The sequence below is a fragment of the Mauremys reevesii genome, linkage group 1, assembly GCF_016161935.1.
Source record: "Mauremys reevesii isolate NIE-2019 linkage group 1, ASM1616193v1, whole genome shotgun sequence".
NCBI lineage: Eukaryota > Metazoa > Chordata > Testudines > Geoemydidae > Mauremys > Mauremys reevesii.
The window spans coordinates 174,057,236-174,082,883 of record NC_052623.1 but is presented as its reverse complement, the minus strand read 5'-3'; the positions used below and the strand labels follow the sequence as shown (position 1 = coordinate 174,082,883).

The 25,648-nt window shown below is 41.5% G+C and overlaps 1 long non-coding RNA gene across 2 annotated transcripts in view; it reads right to left on the bottom strand.

Moving 5' to 3' along the window:
• The window catches only part of LOC120390673, an 88,450-nt gene that overhangs the window by 2,368 nt on the left and 60,434 nt on the right, over positions 1 to 25,648 (bottom strand). The window contains exons 3-4 of one of the 2 annotated variants that reach the window (XR_005591112.1): positions 20,214 to 20,374; positions 7,945 to 8,158 (exon numbers count right to left, since the gene is read on the bottom strand). This is a non-coding gene — a long non-coding RNA (uncharacterized LOC120390673). Of the gene's footprint in view, positions 1 to 7,944; positions 8,159 to 17,537; positions 17,838 to 20,213; positions 20,375 to 25,648 lie in introns of those variants that run through there. The other variant, XR_005591116.1, reaches the window with a different exon arrangement.

The window sequence follows — 25,648 nt, the reverse complement described above, 5'->3', positions numbered from 1 at the left end:
GTCGTACCGGCCTGTACTGTCTTACTTTCACCCCTGCTTGTTTCTCATATTGGCATCTATCACTAATCCCTGAGCTGGCCCATTGTTCTCTTTTGTCTAGTGAAGGTGACAATGCAATGATCCAATTATACATGATGAGGATTCATTTATTGTTAGATATGTTTTCTTTTTTTCCCTGCATCTTAAAATAGCAAGTTTGTGCAATGTGATTTGCTGGGATGTAAGTTCCCTTTTATTATATGCAATAAATCAATCCACTATTTAATTTAATTTGGTTAACAGTGAGGTACAATCGGTACCTTTCATTGTACAGTATTTAGCTATTTTGGATGTATCTAGACTACTTTGTTTTCCCTGCACGGTAAACTTTACAGCCCCAGTACAGCCATTTGCTTTTAAGATAGATGTGTGACTGACATCTTTTATATTTTTCCAACATTAAAACAAATAAAAGGCAAGATGTTGTTTGCTTTTGCTTCCTTTCCAAAGGAGTGAATTGCTGCTCTAATTTATACTTTCACATTTCTGAGAAGACACGTGTTCTTTGAGGAGCACTCTTGATTATGTATGTAACTGTTTAAGACATTTATTTAGTGTGTTTGGTAGTCATTGTTGGTTTTACACTTTCAAAGAGTCCTTGTAAACAACACAATGATTCTTTCTTTGTATTTCAGAATGTTCTGGGCATTTATATTGTGGGAAGCAAATATACTCCTTTATTAATAAATTAATGGTGTTTTGTCAACATCCACACAGTATGGAAGAAGGCTGGAAGCTATTTAAATGTCCTTTCCACATATTTAAATGCAAGCACATCACATAGTGCCAGATCAACTTCAATGGGCCCAGTCCTGCTCTTTAAAAATCATAATCTCCAACATGCACAAGAAAAATCACATACAGAGCTGTAACCCGGTTCAAGAAAAAATGGTAAAAATTCATCTTCACTATAGGACCACAAGGTTATTGAATCTTTCAGGGGCCCAGTACAATATTACGAATGGGTTCCTCCGCATAGTATGAATTCAAGAAGCAAGATCCTAAATGCAGATTGAAGCTCATTAAGGGCTAGATCAGGGGTCGGCAACCTCTGGCACGTGGCTCACCAGGGTAAGCGCCCTGGCGGGCCAGGCCAGTTTGTTTACCTGCCGCGTTGGCAGGTTCAGCCGATCGCAGCTCCCACTGGCTACGGTCCGCTGTCCCAGGCCAATGGGGGTGGTGGGAAGCGGCACAGGCAAGGGATGTGCTAACCGCAGCTTCCCGTCACCCCCATTAACCTGGGACGGCGAACCGCAGCCAGTGGGAACCGCGATCGGCCGAACCTGCCGACACAGCAGGTAAACAAACTGGCCCGGCCCGCCAGGGAGCTTACCCTGGCCAGCCATGTGCCAGAAGTTGCTGACCACTGGGCTAGATCTTAAGCCCATTAAAGTCAATGTGAGTCCCTCCATTGACTTCAGTAGACATTGGCTCAGGTCCTATGACTGGAGTGAAACAGTACAAGTTAGGACTTTAAATCCAATTTACTATAGGCCAGCAGTTCTCAAACTGTGGGTTGTGACCCCCTTTGAATGGAGCCACCAGGGCTAGCTTAGACTTCTTGGGGCCTGGAGCTGAAGCCCGAACCCCACTGCCCAGGGCCAAAGCCAAAACATGGCTGGGGCTTGGGCCCCACTACCCAGGGTAGTGGGGCTTGGGAAAGCTCAGGCTTCAGTCCCCGCTCCTGGGGTCACGAAGTAATTTTTGTTGTTAATAGGGGGTCACAGTGCAATGAAGTTTGAGAACCTCTGCTATAGACTAAACATTATTTAGTCTATAGGCCAAGTGTTAAACAGAAAGAAGGGGTGTGGTAAACCATAGGTCTGTATTTGCTGGCCTCATATCACACTGAGGATGGTCAGGCTGGGATAGAAGGATCCATTAAGAACTTTGGCACATAGCCACAAAGAGACTTAGGCATCATGGTGCCCAATTTATAGGAACCCAGAAAATCATGGGAACAACACTGTGATACACAAAGTCTGATTAAGTGTCTAGACTCCCATTCAATGAAAGGGGAAAGATAGGCACGTTAGACATGCCAGGCCGGGCCAGCTCTTCTCGCAGCTCCCATTGGACGGGAACGGCGAACCACGGCCACTGGGAGCTGCGAGCAGCTGTACCTGCGGACACTCAGGTAAACAAAGCATCTTGCGGCCCACCAGGGGCTTACCCTGAACAAGCTGTGAACCGAGTCTGGGAACCCCTGCCTTAGACTGTAATCCATAAAGCCAGCATCTCTGGTGGGGAGCTACCTAAGCTAGCCAATGAGAGATGGTGACCATACAGGTGTGTCCTAAAACCTTCTTCAGTCAGGAGATAGTGCCTAAGTCCAGGCTGCATGGAGGCACCCATCTTCGCTTGCAATCCACAAACTGAGAGAAAATATGCATCTGCCACCCACAGTCCCACATGTGACTTAGGCAGCTGAATGCCTATCTTCCCCGGGGCTGTGAATCACTCTGGGGCTTAGACAGGAGATCTTGCAATCAGTGAAGTTATACCAGAGACTATTAAAAAGTCCTTGATCCAAATTCATCACAAATGTCATATAAGTGATGAGCTGCCAAAATCTTAACAACCGGTTCCCTACAAAAAGTTCTGATTTAAGGGGGGGGAGTGGGGGAGGGGCCAGGGAGAGATCGTCGTAGGGCCGGAGGCCCCTGCAGGGCCTGGGCCAATTGCCCCACTTGCCCCCTCCCCTTCCCTCTGGCCAGCCCTGGAGCTTGCAGCAGTCCCCGCCCCCCACCTTGCTGGGCCATTCAAAAAGTGGCAGCAGGACGACTCCAGAGCTCAGCTGAGCTGCACAGCTGGTGCCGGCGGCTGGCCATGCTGCAGCTGCAGGGAAGTGGGGGAAGGGCTGGGGGAGCCTCAGCCTCCCCAGCTGGGAATCCTGGGAGCAACAGGATGGTCCGGCCCACAGACCAGAGTTCTTTGCCCACCTCCTGGCCCTTTAACAACCGGTTCTCCACGGAGGTCTAATTTTAGCAACCGGTTCTTGAGAACCTGTGGGAACCTGCTCCAGCTCACCACTGCATATAACTAGCTATTAACTCCATGGAATAAGAACACAATGGTTAGAGGAAGATAAAGACCTGTACAACTGTCAAGATTAAAGTAGTCCTATTGTATGTGCCATATTTTCCTAGAGGGTTTTTCTCAGACTCCTCATACTGCATTTAAACTGTCTCATGGAACATAAGAGTACATTTGTTTATCTTGACAGATTGCCATAAATCTGGAAACTTTGTTTTCTAAGGTTGGTGACACGGCACTGTCTGCTGAAACTTGCTCTTCCTGACTGCCATTTGGAGCCTTGGGTCCTGATCCCACTAAGATTTATGCACATGCATGATCATAATTACACCAATGGTGCTAGTGACATGCATAGTGGACAAATATTTGTAGGAATGGGGTCCAAGTTTGATGAGCTACAGATCGCACTGCAGGACTTGTATGTTAATAATAAGTTAAAAAAGAAAAAAAGCTTGACTGAACAAACGAACTTTCCACACAATATTAACAACTTTATTTATAACATGAAATTTCTAACCTTTAAAAGAACTATTTGTGTTTGGTCAACTTTGTATCATTAGCTCTGAATGTATTTTGTTCAAATTCTAAAAGTTGTAACCATACATTGTAAAATGTACTTGTTCCTGGTACATAGCTGTCTGTTATGTTTTTCCACTGAAAGGATTTTGCATAGTTTATTTCTCCAGGACAGTAGTGTTGCAGGATCTGTCCTTTACAAAATTGAACGATTACACATCTGGCTGCTAGAAGTAATTGGGTTATTAATGGGACTTGCCTCGAGTTAATTACCTCCTTTGGACTGTAACCTAATAGAACCATTATGGGTAATTTTAATTATCTTGAAAATTCTGTTATTTTCTTCCAAAATGTTATGGTTTTAGGGCATTCCCACCATCCATGCAGAAAAGTCCACATCTCTCCACAATTTTCAACTCTGCATTTAAACCTGTAATATAGTATATTTAATAGTTTGCTTATCTTAAATAGAATCCGCAACTATTGATAAGTATTTCCCCCCTTCCACAGAGGCCTATAGAGTTTTCTTATTCACTCTGGAGAAATTATTGCTGTGACGCTGCACCCCATAATGCTTTATGGGAATATGCTTATGAATGTATATATGACATAAGTGGAATATGTTTTATGCTACACATGCCATGTAACATATCTCTGTAAATGTTATGATCTACTGAATACAGTCCTCTTATTTGTTTGCATGTATCATTTTTGTACTTGAAGTTATGAATATTGGCTGTATACTTGTTTGATATTAAGTAGGTTTTAGTGAAGCAGTTGGTCAGCTTCCTGAGAAAAGTCTGTTCTCAGTAAGTGCTCAGTGAAGAAGCCCTTAAGCCAACAATGAACTTGGAGACGCCAATCCACATCTGAGCTTTCCCAGGAATGTGGCTTGGCTGGTAAGGAACTCAGTCATGCCTGGACATGTGACTTGCCCATGTGACTCCAAAGCTGGACCCAATCTAGAAGGAGACTAGTCTGCAAAAGGAAGCTGACTGGAACACCTCTGAAGGTGAGGTTTTATCTGTATTCAGCTTTCTTACTGTATTAGGCATAGACTGGCATGTTTTATTTTATTTTGTTGGGCATTTACTTTGTTCTGTCTGTTACTACTTTGAACCACTTAAATCCTGCTTTCTGTATTTAATAAAATCACATTTTACTTATTATTTAATACAGAGTATGTATTAATACTGGGGGTGGGGGGGCCTAACAGCTGTGCATATCTCTCTAACAGTGTTATAGAGGACGAACAATTTATGAGTTTACCCTGTATAAGCTTTATATAGGGTAAAACAGATTTATTTGGGGTTTGGACCCCATTGGGAGTTGGGCAGCTGAGTGTTAAAGACAGGAACACTTCTTAAGCTGCTTTCAGTTAAGCCTGCAGTCTGTGGGATGTGATTCAGACCTGGGTCTGTGTTTGTGGCTAGCAAGCATGTCTGGCACAGCCAGGCAGGGCTCTGGAATGGCAAGCTGGCAGGGAAAGCAGGAGCAGAAGTAGTCTTGGCACATCAGTTGGCAGCCCCAAGGGGGTTTCTGTGACCCAACCCATCACAATTGCCCCAAACAAATTTAATAATTCTTGTCTGAATTTCCACTAGAGTTCATTTTGGTATCCGTATTGGTAGGGCCTGAAGTGGGAAATTAACCACCAATTAATTGTTACCACAGCTATATGACCAAGCCAAGCCAAATGTTTCTTTCAATCCAAAAGAGCTTTTTTAACTTTTGAAATAATTGGAGAAAAAATTAATTTCATATAGATGCTTGAGATTATGAGAAATACTGACTCCAAAGTAATTTATTTCTACACAATAACACAAATGCATTCTGCAGCTGTTGATCAGTGGCTCCTTGTCTTAGGGTGCTCTACTCACTGCTGGAGTGTCTCCTTCTGGCTGTGTCTAGGGATTAGTTCTTCCAGTCTGACACCTCTTCCTGCAGTTGTTCACTACATCTCTCTCCATGTCTCACTTGCTTGGGATTTGACTACTCCTGCTTTGTGGCTTGGTTTGCCAGCCAGGTCAGTGCAGTTTTCCCCTTCAAGGGAGGAGTGGGGGGGGGTTGTATGCCTCAAAGGACCCACTGCTCCAGGCCCCTTTCACTGCCCCTTAACAGTACCTCTTCCCCAGTAGTTGGTAGGAGAACTCAGGCCTACCCTGTACACTAGTTTCCAGCCCAGGGATCATGCAAGCAGTCAAAGACTGTACAGTTCTCAACCTTACTACTGTATCCCTGGGCTACTTCCTCCCTTGCCTTCTCTTGCCCTAAGAGTGACTATATCATCTCTCCCTCTGCAGCCTCCTTCTACTTGCAGCAACTGGGCTTTTACAGGCCCCTCCTGTTCTTCTCCCTCTGAGCTTCATCTCTAATTAGTCCTCCTTGCTCTATGGCTTCTCCTCTAGTTGCAGCCTAGGTGTTTAATTGGGCCACTTAATCCCTTCAGGCCTACTGTGGGGGGTGGACACCCCATCATACTTCTCCAGCCCTATATTTAGTATAACTAATTTAATAGCCTGATGTCATCAAACTGATTAGTTTCTTCAGAATATGCCATAGATTTTACTCGATTGGTAACCATGAGTACCTTAACATCTACATACAGTGCAATTTTATGTTTATTTATTAATTGTAACCTCTATTATGCTACTATTCTGATGTATTTTTTGTGCCAGGCATTCAATAAAGAGGGCAAACAACAGAGAGATATAGGACAACCTTGTCTGATCATCTTTGTAGCTGAAATTATTTGGAATATACCTCATTAACTCTTATCCTAGGGGAAGGAGGATGCAATATATTTATCCAAATCTTCAGAGATGGGTTTAGGAGGCAATTTGAAGACAGTGTTTTGAGGAAAGACTCGCTTCTTTATCAAAGGTCTTGGTATCTAAGGATAGCACTAGATTTATATTTTATTTTATAGATTTTAAATTATTTCTACAAGTCAGCTAATGTTATGACTCAATTATCACACTAAAACTGTTTGATCAATGTGTATTAATTGGGGAAGGGCTGCTTCTATTCCACAGGCAAGAATCTTTGAAAATATTGTCATGCCTACATTAAAAGTGGGCTGTATGAGCAAACAAGACATTCAATGAGTATGATTTAGAAGCTTGTCTTTTATCTACTATGTCCACCTCCCGTATTGGAATCTCCTTACTCTACATAAACAGAATGATTAGTTTCTTTGTAATAATTTCTGATGTTATTTTATAAAACCTATCTGGTTCCAGGTATTTTTGTGGTGGCATTGATTTAATCATGGCCACCTCATCTTCCATTGGTCTTTCTAATCTAACTGTTCCTGAGTGAACCTTGCCTTGTTAGCCTCATGGTAGAAAAGGGCAATTCTGGTTCATGGATAATTTCAAAATTTGGTTTCATTCGGATTAGGCACAAAAAAAAAATCTAAACTCTTTGCAAGAGGGAGTGGAGCCCTGTTTCTGAGTAACCTAGCCCTAGAGTAGTCCACTTGGCTGCCGAGGAGCTGTGAGTCTGAGCTGGCAGGAAAACAAGTATGGGGATTTCACAAAACAAGCCATCTCTGCAGAATGTCTCAATTCTGGCAAGTCCGCAAATTTTGAGAAAAAATGTTTGGTCACAATGTTTTTGACCAGCTATACTCAATATATTTTATAGTTTTCCTCATATTCTCTTTATAGTGAGAGGCATAAACAGTAGTATAAAACCTTCTGAATTATTCAGTAATCTCTCTAGTATAAAATTTATTTATTTTGCATTTTTGTTGCCTGTCTTTGACTCTTAGAATCATACCAGGGACCTCAAGCAGTCTTCTAGTCCAGTCCCCTGCACACAGGGCAGGACTAAGTATTATCTAAACCATCCCTGACAGGTGATTGTCTACCTTGCTCTTAAAAATCTTCAATGATGGAGATTCCACAACCTCCCTAGGCAATTTATTCCAGTGCTTAACTACCCTGACAGTTAGGGAGTTTTATCTAGTGGCCAACCTAAATCTCCCTTGCTGCAATTTAAGCCCATTGCTTCTTGTCCTATCCTCTTGTCCTTCTCTTTTCTTAATCTATTATGAGGTTTTTATTAGCCTGATTTCTCCTCTTATCCCCTGATCATATCATCTCTTTTTTCTGCTTCCCTTTCTTTCTTCCTCAGAATGCTAGCTAATTTATTTACCTCTTATTACTCCTTTATATACCTCCCAGACAATGTTTTTAGATGTTTGACCTTACCATTAGTATCAAAACAGAACTTGATTTCTATCTTTATAGAATCCAAAATAAATGAATCTTTCAACTGGGAGAATTATTCAGCATCCATGTATTTTCTGTCGGACCACCATTACTGATTTCAAATAGGGTTACTCACCTTGTGGCTAGGTATGGCATTGCAGTGTCTCTCTCAGTAGTCCTGCTGACTGGCCATCCGGGTCTGCTAGTGGTCCCCATTGCCTTGTGACATGGCCCTCCAGACTAGTTACTTGGAGTTCAACCTTTTCGGGATAAGCCAGGGTTTTAACTCAACAGTCTCAGAACTTCATGTCAGGTCTTGAGAACCTGTGGGAACCGGCTCCAGCTCACCACTGTTCCCATGTAACAAAGGAAAGAAAACTAAATTAACAAAAATTAAGCTCTACTGCCCTACTAGGATCACTCAGACATCCACCCTACTGCTAAGATAGCGTGAGTCTCTGCTGTGCTCCTCTCAGAGAGGTCTGTCCTCCTCTTCACAGGCTGGGCTATTCTGTACTGTGCTTCTCTCTTTTAGGCTCCTCCTCATAGGCCCAGCTGGGACTGCCTGAGTGGAAATCTGCTCTTCCACCCCTTCTTGCCTGATGTGGGGTTTATACACCCCTATCACAATTACAAACATGATATACATGATCTGTCCATATTTGGGGTATAGTAGCTGAATCTATAACCTCAGCTAACAATTGTGATGTGGCCTGAATGTAATCAATCCTGGTGTATAAACTTGCAGACAGCGATAAAAAGGTATAATCTGGCTGGTTCCTCCAGGTGTCATCCTGAAGCCACATTTGATTACATTTTCCCTTGACTGTAGGTCCTAGCCTATGGCTTTTTTATATTTATTAGTATCTGATTTATCCATTAGGAGATTTAGTGAGGTGTTAATGTCTCCTCCACTTATAATTCTTCTTATTACAAAATTTACGTTAGCCAAAAATTAATCAGCAAATAATTCCTGCCTAGAAATAAAATCATAGACTGACCTAAATGCATAGTTGTCTCCAGATATCATGATCCTTATCAATATAAAACTTCCTTCTACATCACACCTAATTCCTTTTTTGTAATGAATCACAGATTCTTTGATATTAAAGTTACTACTCCTTTAAAAAAAATCCATGAGTGGGAAAAACCAGTTTCCCAAACCAGTTGCATGTTTATTCATTTTATTTATATTCTTATAATCTATGTAATTATAAGATTGTCATATGATGTTGAGTGAATTTATTCCTAAATTTTCCATGATAGGTGGCTCTTCTCCACTGAATAATAGATACATTCCAATAAGAGCTGGTTAGAAAACAGCATCATCACCCTGGGAAAACTTTGATCAAAATGAAATGTCAGTGAAATATTGAAAACCAAAATATTTTAGCCAAACTCCCAAAATATTGTTATTCCAAATGTTGCCACAGTTCCTCATGGAAATTGTAGTTCGTATGCCTTATACTCCCATTCTTTTCTATGGCCTGGGGTCCCTGACTGGACTATAGCTCCCATGATACACCACTTTCTCCCTAGTTGGTGGGAGGAGAAGGGGGATATTATAGGAAACCCTGGCCATAGTGCATCATTCCCAGAGGGAGGATACCTAGCTTAAATGATGTGGTCATGTGTGGAGGATTTAATCCCTCTGTGGGGGAGAAAAAAAGAGAATCTATAGGAGGGATCGGCAACCTCTGGCACACGGCTCACCAGAGTAAGCACCCAGGCGGGCCGGGCCAGTTTGTGTACCTGATGTGTCCGCAGGTTTGGCCAATCGCGGCTCCCACTGGCCGCGGTTCACCGCTCCAGGCCAGTGGGGGTGGCGGGCTGAGGGATGTGCTGGCTATGGCTTCCTGCCACCCCCATTGGCCTGGGACGGTGAACCACAACCAGTGGGAGCTGCGATCGGCCGAATCTGTGGACAAATCAGATAAACAAATTGGCCCGGCTCGCCAGGATGCTTACTCTGGGGAGCTGCGTGCCAGAGGTTGCCGACCCCTGATCTATAGAAAGTGGTAGAGAGCATGAACTTTAGTGTAGAGTGAGCGTATGCACTTACTTTTTCTTCTCTAAGCAGAGTTCTCAAGTTCTTTTGCCATGTTTCTTCAGGCTGCAGGATAATTACAAATGCTACTCCACCAAAGAAAAAACACTTCTACCAATTTTAACTCCTGTGCTTAAGGCATTCGTTTTTTGTCTCCTCTACTAAGGTCTCTTCTTGCGTGGCCTGAGTGTTGGGATTTTTTAAGAAAAAACAACAGCAAGGATTTTATTTGTGTTTTCTACTTATAAGAAATTTGAAAGGGTCTTTGATACAAAACTAATCTAAAGCAATTAAAGGAATTAGACTATAATTAGACTGTAAATACAGATATTGAGTTTACTTTGTGGAACAAAAAGCTGATTGGAAAGCTGGCTCAGGGTTATAAAAGCTCAGCTTTCTCAATTAACTTTGCATTATAGCACTAGAATTCAAGCAGTGCACAGCTCTAGATAGGTGTTACGAACAAAATGGACACAGCTGAGATGGTGGCTTAGGAGGCTGCAGTTTTCTTCAGAGGAACAAAGGCAGTTAAAGGGATAATCAACCACTCCAACATGTTCTTTTGTTTAATTTTTAAGTATTCTTTCTACGATTATTTCTACTTGCTAGCATATACAGTATGATCCATTTTTAAAAATGTCAGTCTGGGTCAGAAACAACAGTTAAGGACCTTGCCCAGCACCCACAACCAAGCTCAGACATTCCTTTATCCAGGTCCTTTCATCGGTCTGGAAAAGGAACAGAGGCCACAGGGAGCATGTGATGTGAAATAACCCCAAAAAGTCAGGTCCCTGCTCTGAGTTTTTTTCCTCTGCTGCCTTTTCTGTGTATTCCAGTGCCAGAATTCCCAGTGGGAGAAGCCAGATGTGTACTGCAGCCCCACCAGGAGTCCTTAGTGGCAGCAAGGGTTATTGTCATTTAAGGACTTCAGCCACAATTGTAACATATTATTAGTGGAGGTTTACTCCACCAGATCCTCATAATCAGCTGCTCTTGAAGATATATGTAACTATAAATTCCATAAATAAATGTAGTGTAATAGACTAGGGAACATATATTTTTTTAAAATAATAAGTTTCTTTGCACTTTTCAAAACTAGACATCAATCACTCATTTTATTGAGCACTATTCCAAAATAAGAATTCAGCCATGTTTCTATTATGCCCTTTGTGCTCCTTCTCAGAGCTATTTCAAATAGTTCAGCATATTTTGTACAAACATACATAACAAAGAAAAGCAACTGGGCATAAACATTCAAGGGTCTTTTAAAAATAGGCTTAAGATGCAAGGCAAAGTAATTTATTTTTCAAATGATTGACAGTCAAATGTTATGGTTGCTTATTTTGCTAGCCCTGCAAAGAACTCAGGGGAAAAAAATACAGTCATGAGTGCACCCTATCCTTGTCCTACTAGCTTTTTACTGCTTGATCGGACCATTCTTGTCAGTGGAAACAGAGTTTTATATTTGCATTTTGAGAGCTTGTGCGGATTTATTCAGAATGTAGCACTTTGTGTCTTATTTGTGAGTCTAAGCAATAGTTAGAACACAGGTAGAAAAGAACAAGGCAATGACCAGCAACTGCATTTGTACAAATGGATCCCTTCATCTTCATGCAGCACCACTGAGTCAGTGGGTCTTCACATGGGTACAAGGGTCCACCAGCAGCATAGGGGCATTTATGTTTATATTCTCTTAAAATACTTTGGAGTAGTATTATTGAGAATACATTACAATGCTACATACACATTTATTAGTGGATGATGAGAGCTGTGTGGTATAAAGAAACATTGTTAGCTATTCAACACTAAGGCAGTGTTGTGTCTCAAGGATATGTTCCAATCATATATAAAAATATGAGAAATTAATTCAGTACATTTGCCCAACTAATGAATTCTGTTTCAACTAGGGTACTGTTATAGTCATGTGCTCAGCATTGTAACTATGCTATTTTGACTGCTGGACAAGACTATTTAAATTTCATGAACCAATATTTTGAAATCATGCAACATCATATAAAGGGGACAGTTCTCTTTTATGTTGGATGGGTGTGTTTAGGAGTGGTAGGGCACAGGAAGACTCTTTTCCCCTTAATTCACCCATACAGCAGCAGGCAAGATATTCACTTAGCATTAGGAGGAAAGCTCTAGCTAAAACACCCATCAGACAAGAGTTCCATGAGGGCATGGTCTTCTGTTGTGGGTTGTTTTCTTTGGGTGGGGGAAAGGGGGAGAAGAGGTTGGTGACTGCCAGGCCTGTTTGCTATAGTCAATAGTATGAGCTACCGGAGTACTGACTGCTGCTTTCCGGAGTAGCAGTAAGGTGTGTTCCTGAGCATGCCTCTGCCCACCTCCTCGAACCCTCTTACTCTGTGCTGGCAGGATTAATCAGGGATGCTCTTCATGTGGGCAGTAACAATCCATATCTCCCAATAACACAGCCAAAAGGGTGTATGGGAGGATTTAGGCTGCATTCTTCATCCTTCAAAGAATGGTCTTTTGATCTACAGTGATAAAATTCACATTCCTGTGCAGGTTTTAACAGATTGTTTTCTTCAGTACAGGAGTACTATGTTTGACCTACATACTGCAACTATGTACTTCTTCTGTAGATGTGGTAGAGAGAATAGAATGTATAGCTGGACATTTCCTGGACTGAGTTCTGAAAGTCAGGAGGCATTGTAAATTAAGATAAGATGGGTGGTTTTGTTATTTGGTGATATACAATGTACTCCTGGAGAAGGGCTATTATTTAAAGCATTTAAACATTCAAAAAATCCCTTTGTACTCTACAAACATCCAGAGAAAAGTGTTTATGCAAATAAATATTGATTTCTTGCACAGCTCACTTCATCTAGGTATATTGCTTTCCCTCCCACATCCTTGTTAACAATTTTTGGAGTCTGAAATGCAATGAGGAGAGTTGAACTGTCAGAGTGGAAAGGCAAGCTAGTGTTTTATTAAAAGTACATCTTGAAGTAAGAGCAATATTTATTTGTGAAAAAGTGTCTTTTAGGTTCTAGGATTTCAAGATATCCAGGCATAGTGTATACTTGAAGCATTAATTTATAAAAGCAGGGTCATACTGAGTTGAAGAAAGCTATTACACATAAAATGCATGCAAGGCAAGACCCACTACATAATGGTATCAAAGGATTTGGAGAGACAGGAAAGGGATGAAAGGAGGACTCAGCACCACACAAGTTAGGAGTAAATCTATTTATTTAGGGGCCAGTTCTACACCACTGAACTCAGTGGCGCAGGATCATGCTCCTAATGCATATATCTAGGATCTGACCCTGAAAATCACTCCCTATGGCTGGAGCCCTGTAACAGATGGAATGGTGTATCAATGGATCATCAGTCCACTGACAAAAGAGTGAAATACAGTTTTATAATCCTGGAACCTAACAGTACCCGTTTGATGTTAATTGGACCTCTCCTGCAATTTAGCAAAACTACTCCTTTTCTAATTTATTATAATACTAATTAACATTAAAATGCCCCTAACCATAATTATATTTCTGCCACCTTCTTATGGCTCTTTACATTACACATCTGCACTGATGTCCTTCTCATACTACCAATATAGATGACATTTTAATAAAAACACTCAATTCTTAAAAAACATTTATTGAAAACCTTACTCAAGCTACTATAACCAAAACATAATGATAACGTCCTTGCTAATCTTACTTTCCCATAACACTCTGCCTCCAACTTTCTCACACTACCAACTTCAATTTCACATACTCCTGTACATTTAAGCTAACTTAGGCCCCAAACCTAACTTCTACTTATTTCATTACCCAAACCATCCTATAGGCCAGAAGTTCTCAAACTGCGGTCCACAGACCACCAGTGGTCTGCGAGCTCCATTCAGGTGGTCCATGGAAAGTTCCACCTAAGGTGCGCGCCTGAGCAGTCGCACACAAGAGAATGAAGGGCCACCCACCTAATTTCTGGAGCCGCGCTGGCGTGGCTCCACTAATTAGGTGCCTAGACCCTGGAGAAGAGGCACATGTAAGGTGAGGTCGTGGCCTTAGGGGCAATAGGGGGTTGGTGGGAAGGGTAGTGGGGTGAGAACAGGGAGTGGGGGGAATTTGAGACTTGCAGGGCTGCGGCAGCCAGAGAAAGAGTCAACTTTCCCCAGCTCCAGGGCTGTGGCTGCCAAGGAGAGATGTCCCTCCTTCCCAGCCGCAGCTGAGGGGCTGCTGTGGCAGGGGAGAGACCCCCCTCCTTCCCAGCCCCAGCTCGGAGGCTGCCACGGTGTGGGAGAAAGGGCACATCCATCACATTAGCAAGGTAAGACTACTGATATTAAAATATGAGTTGTGTGCTTTTATTTGTAGAACAAAAAAAAACTTTAATTATTATTAAGTTTGTTTTTATATAGTGCTTTTATCCAAAGCGCTTTATAATAGTTAGCTAACGGTACAAAAAACATTTGAGAAGATCATTAAGTTGTCTGCCAAGACCCTCAGCAATTTTCAAGTGGTCTGCGAAAAAAAAGTTTGAGAACCACTGCTATAGGCTACACCTGCACCTACATGGAGATCATCTGACTACAGTGGAGGGCTCTGTTCAGGCACCAGGTTACACCTAGGAGGAATGACTAGTAGGATCAGAGCCGATGTGTACATAGTAAAAGTATTTATATTCCATCTTCATAACAGGAGTAAGCTCTATAGGTAGTGCTCTATTTTTTACAAAAGGACTAACCTGCACAAGTTATGCATACCTTCAACTAAATTGTGACTGTTCTTTTATTTGTAGAAGAGCTGGTCAAAAATTACATATTATAATATAACATAACCTAACAATATTTCAACAAAGTCATTTTGATATTTTCTTAAATGAATTATTTATGAAATTTCATGTTTTGGTAAATGTTGCCATTTTGACTTTTTGTTTGGATTTGGAATGAAAACAAATTCCAAAATAACAGAATTTCCCGAGGAACAAAAATTCTATTTTCTAACCAGCTCTAATTCCTACAGGCTTATCTACATGGTACGTTAGTGCACAGCAAGCCAGGGTTTGAATCTGCAGTTCATTAGCCTTCCATTCATTAAGTCACCATGTAGAGCCAGCTACTGTGCACTATAAGTTCTGCATTTCGGTTTGACATACTGTACAGGACTTTTGGTGTGCGGTAGCATGGCCCACACAGTAACTAAGGCCTTGTCTACACTTTCACTTTACAGCACTGCAACTTCCTCGCTCGGGGGTGTGTGTGTGTGTGTGTGTGAAAAAACAGCCCCCTGAGCTGCAAGTTTCAGAGCTATAAAGTGGCAGTGTAGACAGTGTGTTGCGCTCCCAGCGCTGGTAGCTATTCCCCTTGTGGAGGTGGGGTTTTTATAGCGCCGGGAGAGCTCTCTCGCAGCACTGGTGGCAGCTTTTACATTGCTAGTGAAGACATACCCTTAGAGTGCAGCAAGCTAGTACACTGTACATTCACACTCTGGCTCGCTGAGCAATACACTGCTGTGTAGATAGACCCGGAGTCTTCCTGAACACAAAATTCTGTTAAAGTCACAATGCCTCAATTGAAATTAACTAAGGGCTTGCCTACACAACACCAGCAACGTTACAGGGGTGCAATTTGGAGAACGCTCTAATGTGTTGCACTCAAACTGCCTGTCATAGCCCCTTCTGGTATTCTCTGAACGGTACCTAGTTTTCACTGATATAATTCCAGATTATGTTAACACAACATAGGTAACCTTTAGAGCAGGACTAATTCTACGTGGAGCAGTTGGGGCTCAGAACATTAGTGTGCTTTACAAATGACACCTTCTGGTGCACTTTGCTGCCTTGTGTAGACAAGTTCAAAAATTGAAGCAGATGCTTATTATTCAGTTATTTTAATGAGATTTTTTTTATTTAAACAGAAGGAAATATTCTTATTCTTATTAAAATCTTCTCCAGGTCTACTTACATTACTGACAGAGAAGTGCCAATAAAAGCATCTTTTTCTCCTAGTTACAATCTCCTTTGAGGCTTTATATTCTAGGAACAATGAGGAAGAAATATATTTTAAGAACATAGCAAAAGCCAAATTCTATGTGTCTATAGCTGCCAAAATTATTTCCTATGTTTCTTTAAATAAAATCCTACATGATTTCCCTTATGCATTCTATGTTTTGGTAAGTTCTGATACTGAGACCTACCTAATAGTTCCCAATTGTAACTTTTATTGGGCAAGGATCTTGTCTTTCTATATGTTCTATAAGACATATACCACATTTTTATATGATGTAAACAGCTCTCTACATATCCAAGGTGACTGCAGTGAGTATAGGTTTCTCCATCTAAAATATGGGATTAGAAGCTGTTGATAATGGCCAACACTCCTAATACAAGACACTGGACTAGATGGGATCATTAATCTGGACTATTGGGACAATTCCTATTTTGAGCATTTCTATTAATATTGTGGGCTATCCACTATTTGCCAACCCCAATCATTCAGAAACTATCAGGCTCCAAAAAATCATGAGATTTTGAAATGCAATGAATTTGGGGGTCTTTTCATTTGCATTTTGAGACTTTAGGATTCACATTTTCAAGCTTTTCTCTGCAACTATGAGGGCTAGAAACTCACTTTTAAAAAAAGTGGAAATTTTCATGTAAATAACATGACTTCAGGATCTGGGACTTTACGAAAAATACCAAATATAGGAAGAGTCATGATAAAAATCATGAGCTGGCAACACTGCTTATTTTGCCAGCATCAGAGTATGGCTGTGCCTCATTTTCCCCCTCACTGACCTTTAGTCTCTTTATGATGGTAGGTTGTTTATGCTTGGTTCTCTAGGGAAGAAGTGCCTCTCTTAGTGGTTGATAGTTTAATTCTCAAGTGAAGTTTAGGAGCCAATCCAACAAAAATTCAGGCAACGTGAAAATGAGTGGATTGCCCATTTCTTCACTGAAGGTCATCTCTGGTCTTTCAGGTGAGCAACAGGGGTCTTCCAAGGACGTAACATAAACTCCTTAGGACAGAGCCAGAAAACCAGATCCTCAGCCTGTGTAAATTGCTGCAACTTACTTGATTTTAATGATGCTACATCAATTTACACTAGCTGAGGATCTTGCCCCAGTCTTTAAATTACCTGTAAAGTGCTGCGCTCAATTATAGCATTAAGCAACTAAAACCATCAACAATAATGAGGACAGTAAGGGTGGAGGTTAGTGGGTAAACAAAAGTCTGTTTAAAAAAAAAAGATTCTACTATTTGTTAAGAGGAGCTATTTCTTGAGCTTCAAGGTTTTGGGTTCATTTTATTTTGTTTTATGGGGTTTTGGGGGGGGAAGGGGCTGAAAAATAGCAAAGGAAAGCAACAGAAACAATTAATTACCTCTGAAAATAAGTGCAATAAACTGTAGATGACTAATTTGACAAGTGGAATTACGCTTCTTCACAACTATTCACTTTTAACAACGCCCAAATAACAAGTGAGCAGAATAGTCAGTGTTGTTAGACTAATGTATTATTCATCCTGAATAATAACATAATAATGATTATGTAGTACTTACACATTGGTACTTAACACTTATTAGTAATAACAGAAATCAGGTCAGGGAGTATGACATGGTAACTAGGAGGGGGGTGAGGAAAGGGAAATAATTCTGTTTATTCACTAAGTATATTTATTAATCACAAAAGGAGTGGGTGAGGAAATCATTTTGCAACTCCTGTAGAAGGAAAGAGGGAATTGAAGATGTTTAATACAAAGAGAATGCCTATCTGACAAAAAATATCTTTGGATTGGAATATCTCCAACTGAGAGGAAGTGGGAAATGGAGATCATTACACATATAAGTCTGTTGAATCAGCATAGTGGCTTGGCACTGTGTCTTATAGAAAGAAAGACTTGGGCTGGGTTTGCCTTCAGCTGTCCCCTAAGCATTGCCCTGCTTCCCTTCTTTGTTGCACTGGTGAAAAATCAAGACAAACTCCTTTTAAGTTCATGGTGGTAATATCTGTGAAAGTGAGAAGAGAATCAGCTTCATTGTCTATACATATCCCACAATCAGGCTGATGGTCAATACTAACTACTACATAATCTATCCTGAGGAAGGGGTAGCATGCACTGCACTGCCCCTGGAGCAGGCCACAGAACCTACATGCATTTCTCAAAGACTTGGGTGTCACTGAACCTGCATTTTTTTGCCAAAAAAATTAACCCAGCACTACTTATAGGCTCATGTTACCATAGTATCTGAGTGCCTCCCTATCGGGGATGTATTTATTCTCACAACACCCCTGGGAGGTAGAGAAGGGCTATTGTCCCCATTTGGAACTGAGTCATAGAAAGACTACATGACTTGACCAAGGTTTCACAAAAAGCCACTGAACCGTAGTCTCCTGAATCCCAGACTAGCCCCTTTACCGCTGCTCCTTCCTTTCAGGGGGCTGATGGGATCCTTACCCTTTCCCATTATATTTCCTCAAAAGCCCCAAACAGAGGAATCATTTGTCTGATACAAGGGGGTGAACATGGCATCACCTTTTCCCACTCCCCCAAAATGCGCACCCAGCACATGCATCACTGTTAAGAAGACTGGCATTTTGTTCAATATCTAATTCTCATTACTGAAAAATCAGGTATTAAGAGGTGGCATTTAAATCTTTGTAACGACTACGAAAATCAAAGTGCTATTTCTATATAATTAATTCTAAATTCTGGTTGACAGCTTAGTTAACAATCTGAGTTCCTAGTTAATGAACTAGCAATGCCATGGTATTTAAAAGGGAACTTTACCTTTTATAGTCTTTCAGAGCTCATCCTAGGCTTGACATTTCTATTTTAATAAGATATTTTACATTCTGATTCCTTTTTGAAGTTGCTAGGAAGTCAGATAAACAATGGTAACTGTATTTTACTTTTTCTTTTATCCCTCCAGACAGTCTGTCCTGCTAGGAAAAAAAATACATTTTGCTATGTTTGTCAATTATGGAAAATATTTGTATCATGTTTTACAATATCATTAAAATTCTACTGTGAGGGAGGGTTCTAAGGAGCAGAATAGCTGCAGGGTAAAGATTTTAAATCAGTATTGGATATTTTTTCTACAAGGTATGCTCCAATAATTATTTTGGGCAAGTTCTATGGCAGGGATTCGCAACCTTTGGCATGCGGCCCATCAGGGAAATCCGCTGGCAGGCCGGGACGGTTTGTTTACCTGCAGCATTTGCAGGTTTGGCTGATCGCAGCTCCTACTGGCTGTGGTTCTCTGTTCCAGGCCAATGGGGGCTGCGGGAAGTGGTGGCCTGCACATCCCTCGGCCGGTGCTGCTTCCCATAGCTCCCATTGGACTGGAGCTGCGAACCACGGCCATTGGGCTCCATGATTGGCCAAACCTGTGGATTCTGCAGGTAAACAAACCATCCTGGCCCACCAGGGTCTTTCCATGATAGGCCGCATGCCAAAGGTTGCTGATTCCTGTTCTATGGCCTGTGTTATACAGGAAGTCAAACTAGATGATCACAGTGGTCCCTTCTGTCTTTGGAATCTATTAATTGTTTGCAGCTGGAACTGTGTGAATAACTGATATTTGGTTCACTGGCCACACTGAAAAAAAATTACAAAATAATTTAAGATCAACCTGGAGCATTTAAAAAAATGGCAAACTAAAAGGTATGTTTCACAACAAACAAAATGTTTTGTTTTTGTTTTTTAAAGACTTTGGAAACTTAAAAACGATGTAAATTTTGAAACAAATTAATTTTGAATAGAAAAATTAAAATGTTTCATACAAAGATGCTGAAACAAAACATTTCAATTTGGGGTGGGTTTTTTTGGTAGTGGTGGTGGTGATGGGGGGGTGTTCAACCAAAACAAATTTGGTGAATCCAACATTAATTTACAAAATATTTTGGTGGACCTAAATCAGCATTGCTTGGCAAAAGAATTTGGGGTTGAAAAATTTCACCGAGCTCTAGGTGTAGTTAACCTGATTCATTGCCATATTGCCTCCATTCTAGGCCACAGACAGGGCTCTTGTCTCTCCCTGTACATACATGAGAGGATAGTGGCGAAATGGCTTAGGGAGAAAGGAGCTAGGCTGTTGTTATACTATTCCTAGGCAGCTCATCTGCAAGGCATAACCCTCTCTCTCAAATGCCTCATGACAACTGACTTCTGCTGCTACACCTACCAGAAACTAGATGATGAGAATGGCAGGTTTGAAGATGAATTGGAAATTGTTTATATATCCCATTGTATGGGGATGGTGAGGGGGGGGAACTATGTGAAAAGGACATTAAGCTTTCAAAGTCTAGCACTCAAAATTCTAGAATTAAGTTTGTTCATGAACTGTTAATTTTGATCTCTTGTGCATATGCGTTACTCTAACCTTATCCAACATCACGTAGGAAGTCTGTAGCAAAGTCAGGAAGAGAGACAGCTTTGCTGGGTCCTAGTCCAGTGCTTTGAACACAAGAAGACATCAGATCTCTTTTTGAAATCCTCTGACTCATTCATTGTCCATCCAATTTACTGAACGAAGCAGGTTTCCTGTAGAACAAATAGTGTGTGATACTGTAATTACAGACTGTATCAGAATGCATATACTTAGGCTGGCCAAGTTAAGGTTGCATGGTCAGAAAACGGTTTGGTAGCTTGCTGGTCCCCCTGAAATCTCACTTAAGATAACAAGAAGTTAATAAAGCATGAAGCCACGTTAACTGACAGTGGTTTCCCCTCCATGTGGGACACAGACATCCTTTTAAATGGATGAGGGCGGGGAGGCTAGCCACAGTAGCAGGAGCCTCTTGAAAAATTACATGTGCAGGTGCACCACTGCTAAGGGAAAGGGCATTAGTGTGTATGTCCCTTACCTTTTGCAGATCCCTGAGTTGTACCAGTAAATGGGGTAAAGTCTTTGGCTTCTTCTAAAAAATGGGGAGAACTGGTCCCTAATGGAAGAATTCCTAGGGAACTTCCAAACTGAAACTGGAGACGTTTTCTCTTTCTTAATTGGAGTTATTTTCACAGCGGGCAGCATGAGGCTATTAGTCATTTACTTTCCACCTGATTTAAGGATATGAGATGTTGAGGGGTAAAGGAAGTAAAGTCAATGCCCCTGGATCTTAATGTGTTGAAAGAGTTTATTTCCTGTGCATGAACCTGAGTGTGTGTGTTGACTCAGGAATCAATGCCAATTAATGAAAGGTAATATCCCTTCACAAGGTCTTCTGCTGTGTTGTGTGAGTTGCTGTTGTATCTGCTGCTATAATAGATATTTCCAAAGACGCCAATGTTTGAAGAAAAGACCTCTAAACCCCAAGGGCCAGATGTGACTTACACAAGTTAAAAGACTTCTGCGGCCAGACCCTTAAGCAAAAACTACTACTGGAAGTATGTTCTTAAAACAAATATTGGTAGAGAGAGTTTATTTTCCTTTCAGTTCCCTTATCACCTACCATCACAGACAGGATTTAATTTAAATCAACATAAAATGAAGGTCCTTCACCACAACAACATTCAGATAAACTTCTCTCCCATTATGATTATGGCTTATATATTAGCTGCCCAACATTAATAATTAATATTCAGATTCCCCCCTCCCCTTTCTTAGGGGTGGCTCTCTCCTTCTGGCATCTGGGTCACTGCCCCACTCAGATAAATAAAATCAAGGTAAAACCAATTTTCTTCCATGTCTTGCACCGTGGTTAATGTAACAGAATAGCTGTACAGAAAAAGGATGAAAGGGGTGCTCCAAGGCACTGGGTGATGTTGCGCACATAAGTCAGATTCCAGAAGGAGTTTCCAAAGCAACAGCAGCACTCCATCAACTAACCTGGCAGCTAATGACTAGGGTTCATATTGTACAGCATTTGAACTAGGACTATATCCTGCAGGATGGAAATTGCTACTGCAAGAAGCATGGATGGGTGCTCACCATGCGGGGATTGCTCAGCACCCATGACGGAAATATGTACATTGTTCACATATGAGCAATCCTCTCCATTTGCACTGAACAAAGGCTTGGTGAGTAGCAGACAAATAGGGGCGATGGGCGTAGGATAGGTGATCAACTATACGCCAGTGCATAATGAAGTACTATGTTCAGCAGCCCCCCCCCCCCAAGTATCTTTGGTGCAACACTATATCTTGCCCCTCATCCACTTTGCTCTGGAACAGAGGCCTTAATAAGCACATTCTACAGTGTTTTACAATGCCCCCCCTCTATTTATGACGTAATACCATTGCCATCTTTTTCCTCTCACACAATACTCTGTTTCCTATAGCTAGCTACTATAATGAAAAATAATTACATACTGCCCTCCGTCTCTGGCACATTAATATCAATCAGAGCTGCATATGTACTCAATGAAATTATATCCAGCATTTTCAAAGGCACCTAAGTGATTTAGACTCACAAGTCACACTGAAATTCAGAGACTTGTATTCCAGAGACTTAGGTGCTTTTGAAAAAACCCACTCCGAACTTCCAATGCATTTCAGTAGGAGTTGGGCACCTAACTCTTACTCATGTTTGTAATTCCCAGCTATAACTTTTCATTTCAACTGCCTATAAACCCAGGTGCATCTTGATCACATAGAGGCCTGAAGTATGTGGATTTTTTAGGTACACACATCCGTGTTTATTATAAAGTTGAAAGAGAGGAGCTAGGAGACAGCATAGAGTAGACTTAATGAGACTGCCTGACCAAAAAAATGTCACGGGAAGTTGGCAATTTTTTCTGCCAGCACTGTGTGACCCTTATAAGTTGTGGTCTCATTTACTTTAATCATTTATAATTACTTGCAGTACAAAAGTGTATCTTAAATCATCTTCCATGTAATGTGCTAATTGAGCCACAGACTCAATCCAGGCAAAGATATTCAGTGACAGTGAATATTTCTTCAGCCTAAGATTATTCTTTATTTCCCTCCAAATGTTCCCATGATCTTAAATATCATCTCCTCAAAAAGTTTACATAACCATGGGGGTAAAGCACAAAACACTTAATTCCCCAAATCATAAGGGTTGGAAGGGACCTCAAGAAATCATCTAGTCCAAGCCCCTTCTCAAAGCAGGACCAACCCACAAACAGCTCCCTCAAGGATTGAACTCACAACCCTAGGTTTAGCAGGCCAATGCTCAAACCACTGCACCATCCCTGGCCCTCATCCCCCTACTGAGGAAAATGTACTGATGAAAAGAAGAACTATGACTCTTTTCACAGCACAGGATAACAGACACGAGAATAAAATTCAATAGGCTAGCGTCACCATTTTGTGTGATGTAAAATATCTCTTGGGATAATCTAAAACACAGGTCAAAAGAACAACAGTAATTCTATGATTAATGTTTGATCAGGGTTTGAATTTTAAATTTTGGGGGTTAATATCCTACCATATTAATTTTTCCTGATCAATTCACAGGTCTGCCAATAATCACTTGACATGTATCCCCAGTTAGGAGACAGCTGGACTTGTGTCCCTGGTGTCAGGAAGGGTCTAAGAAACCCCAAGCAACTACATTTTTATATGCACATTTTAAAAGGAGGTGCTGTAAGTTTTTAAATCTGCCCACTGGTATGGAAGTACTCATCTGAAAGGTGTTTGAGAGGAGGGAAAATGTCTCCATTCCACAGTTGCCTGCTTGAGGCAAGAAATGATGTGCTAAGAGTGAGGAAAATCAATACAGTACTGAAGAAAGGTTATTGTTGGGGGCAAAGAGTGGGAAAGGCTGAAGTGCTTTTTATTTTGTGATCTCTGCACCCTGTTGGTTTTTTTAACTGCAATTATACTGTGAAAGTGTGCAGCACATAACAAAAAAGGCAACGGTGATTGCACATTCCTAAAAGCTTCCCCAGTGCATTTGACGTGGATTTTTCATTTCATACACTGAGCTTGCAGTTACTATGATTTGGAGTGCTCTGGGGTATTTTTTGAACAGTATACCTATTTTTCTAAAGTACCTGCCTAGCAGGACTCCAGGGCACTTATGTTTCTAAAGTACCTTTTGAGTATTTTAAGTCATCTCTGAGGCATTTACTGGTATCCTCCATTTCCCCTTCTCTTTTTTATTTAAGCTCTTTCATGCTGCTCCAATGTGCTCCTTTAGAATCACAGCAGCCTGCAAAGAAGAATCTAAGAAAATAAAGGGGCAGAGGGAGAGATAGGGACATGGAAGTAAAACAAAACATGAAGAGAAACACCAAGGGGACAGAAAAAGAGGCTAAAAGAAAGGGAAGAGAGAGAGAAAATGAAGGAAATAGATACAGAAAGAGAAAAGCAGGACAAAACACCAAGAATGGGGGCCGCACTAGACTTCAGTCCAATAAAGCACTTAAGAACATATACCTAGGTGATCAGACAAAGTCAGCTGGGAGACTAAGTCAGCAGGTTAATTTTGCCTTATTGCTTTTGTGCAATTTGCAGAGGCAAAATTGTGCTGTGAACTTGCCGTTGGATTTGGCAGGACTATCAGCTTGTTTGCAGTGTTTGAAATGTGGACTTAGCCCTGGTCTACACTACGATTCTACACTAGTGGTCTACACTACACTACAATTCAAGTTAGGTCGAATTTAGCAGATTTAACCCTGCACCTGTCCACATGAAAAAGCCATTTTTCTTGACTAGAGAGCTCTTAAAATCGATTTCTGTACTCCTCCCTGACGAGGGGATTAGCGCTGAAATCGACATCGCCGTATCGAATTTGGGGTAGTGTGGACGCAATTAGATGGTATTGGCCTCCAGGAGCTACCCCAGAGTACTCCATTGTGACTGCTCTGGACAGCACTTTCAACTCAAATGCACTAGACAGGTACACAGTAAAAGCCCCAGGAACTTTTGAATTTCATTTCCTGTTTGGCCAGCATGGTGAACTCATCAGCACAAGTGACCATGCAGTCCCAGAATTGCAAAAGAGCTCCAACATGGACCAAACGGGAGGTACTGGATCCGATCGCAGTTTGGGGAGACAAATCCATGCTATCAGAACTCCATTCCAAAAGAAGAAATGCCAAAATATTTGAAAAAATTTCCAAGGGCATGATGGACAGAAGCTACAACAGGGACCCGCAGCAGTGCCACATGAAAATTAAGGCGCTCAGGCAAGCCTACCAAAAAACCAAAAAGGCAAACGCAAGTCTGGGTCAGAGCCCCAGATATGCCGCTTCTATGATGACCTGCATGCAATTGTGGGTGGGGGGGGCACCTACCACTACTCCACCCCGTCCATGGATACCTACAAGGGGGGAGTCTCATGCAACAGGGATGAGGATTTTGGGGACAAGGAAGATGAGGTGGAGGAGGATGAGGATAGTGCAAAGCACACAGGAGGAGAAACCATTCTCCCCGACAGCCAGGAACTGTTTATCACCCTGGAGCTAATACCTTCCCAACCCTCCCAAGGTGGGCTCATGGACCATGAAGCCGGAGAAGGCATCTCTGGTGAGTGTACCTTTGTAAATATAATGCATGGTTTAAAAGCAAGTGTGTTTAATGATTAATTTGCCCTGAAGACTGGGAAGCATTCATGGCCAGTACAGACCCTCCTTTTAAATAGCCAATCCAACTGGTGCTTGGTATAGGAAAGGAGGGTGCTGCTGTTTGAAACCATTCCCACATGTTTTGAAGGTTGAAGAAGCTGAAAGACTGTGGCTTACCATGGCTGCCTGCAAACCGAATTCTGTTGCCTGGCCCTGCGTGTGCGATGTCTCACACCAAAGCGGCAGGCCCTCAGTATAAGAGGTAAAATGCGACTTTGTACTGAAAGCACATGTGCTATGTAATGTTAACAGCTTGGTTCACTGTGAAAGTGTCTACCCATTG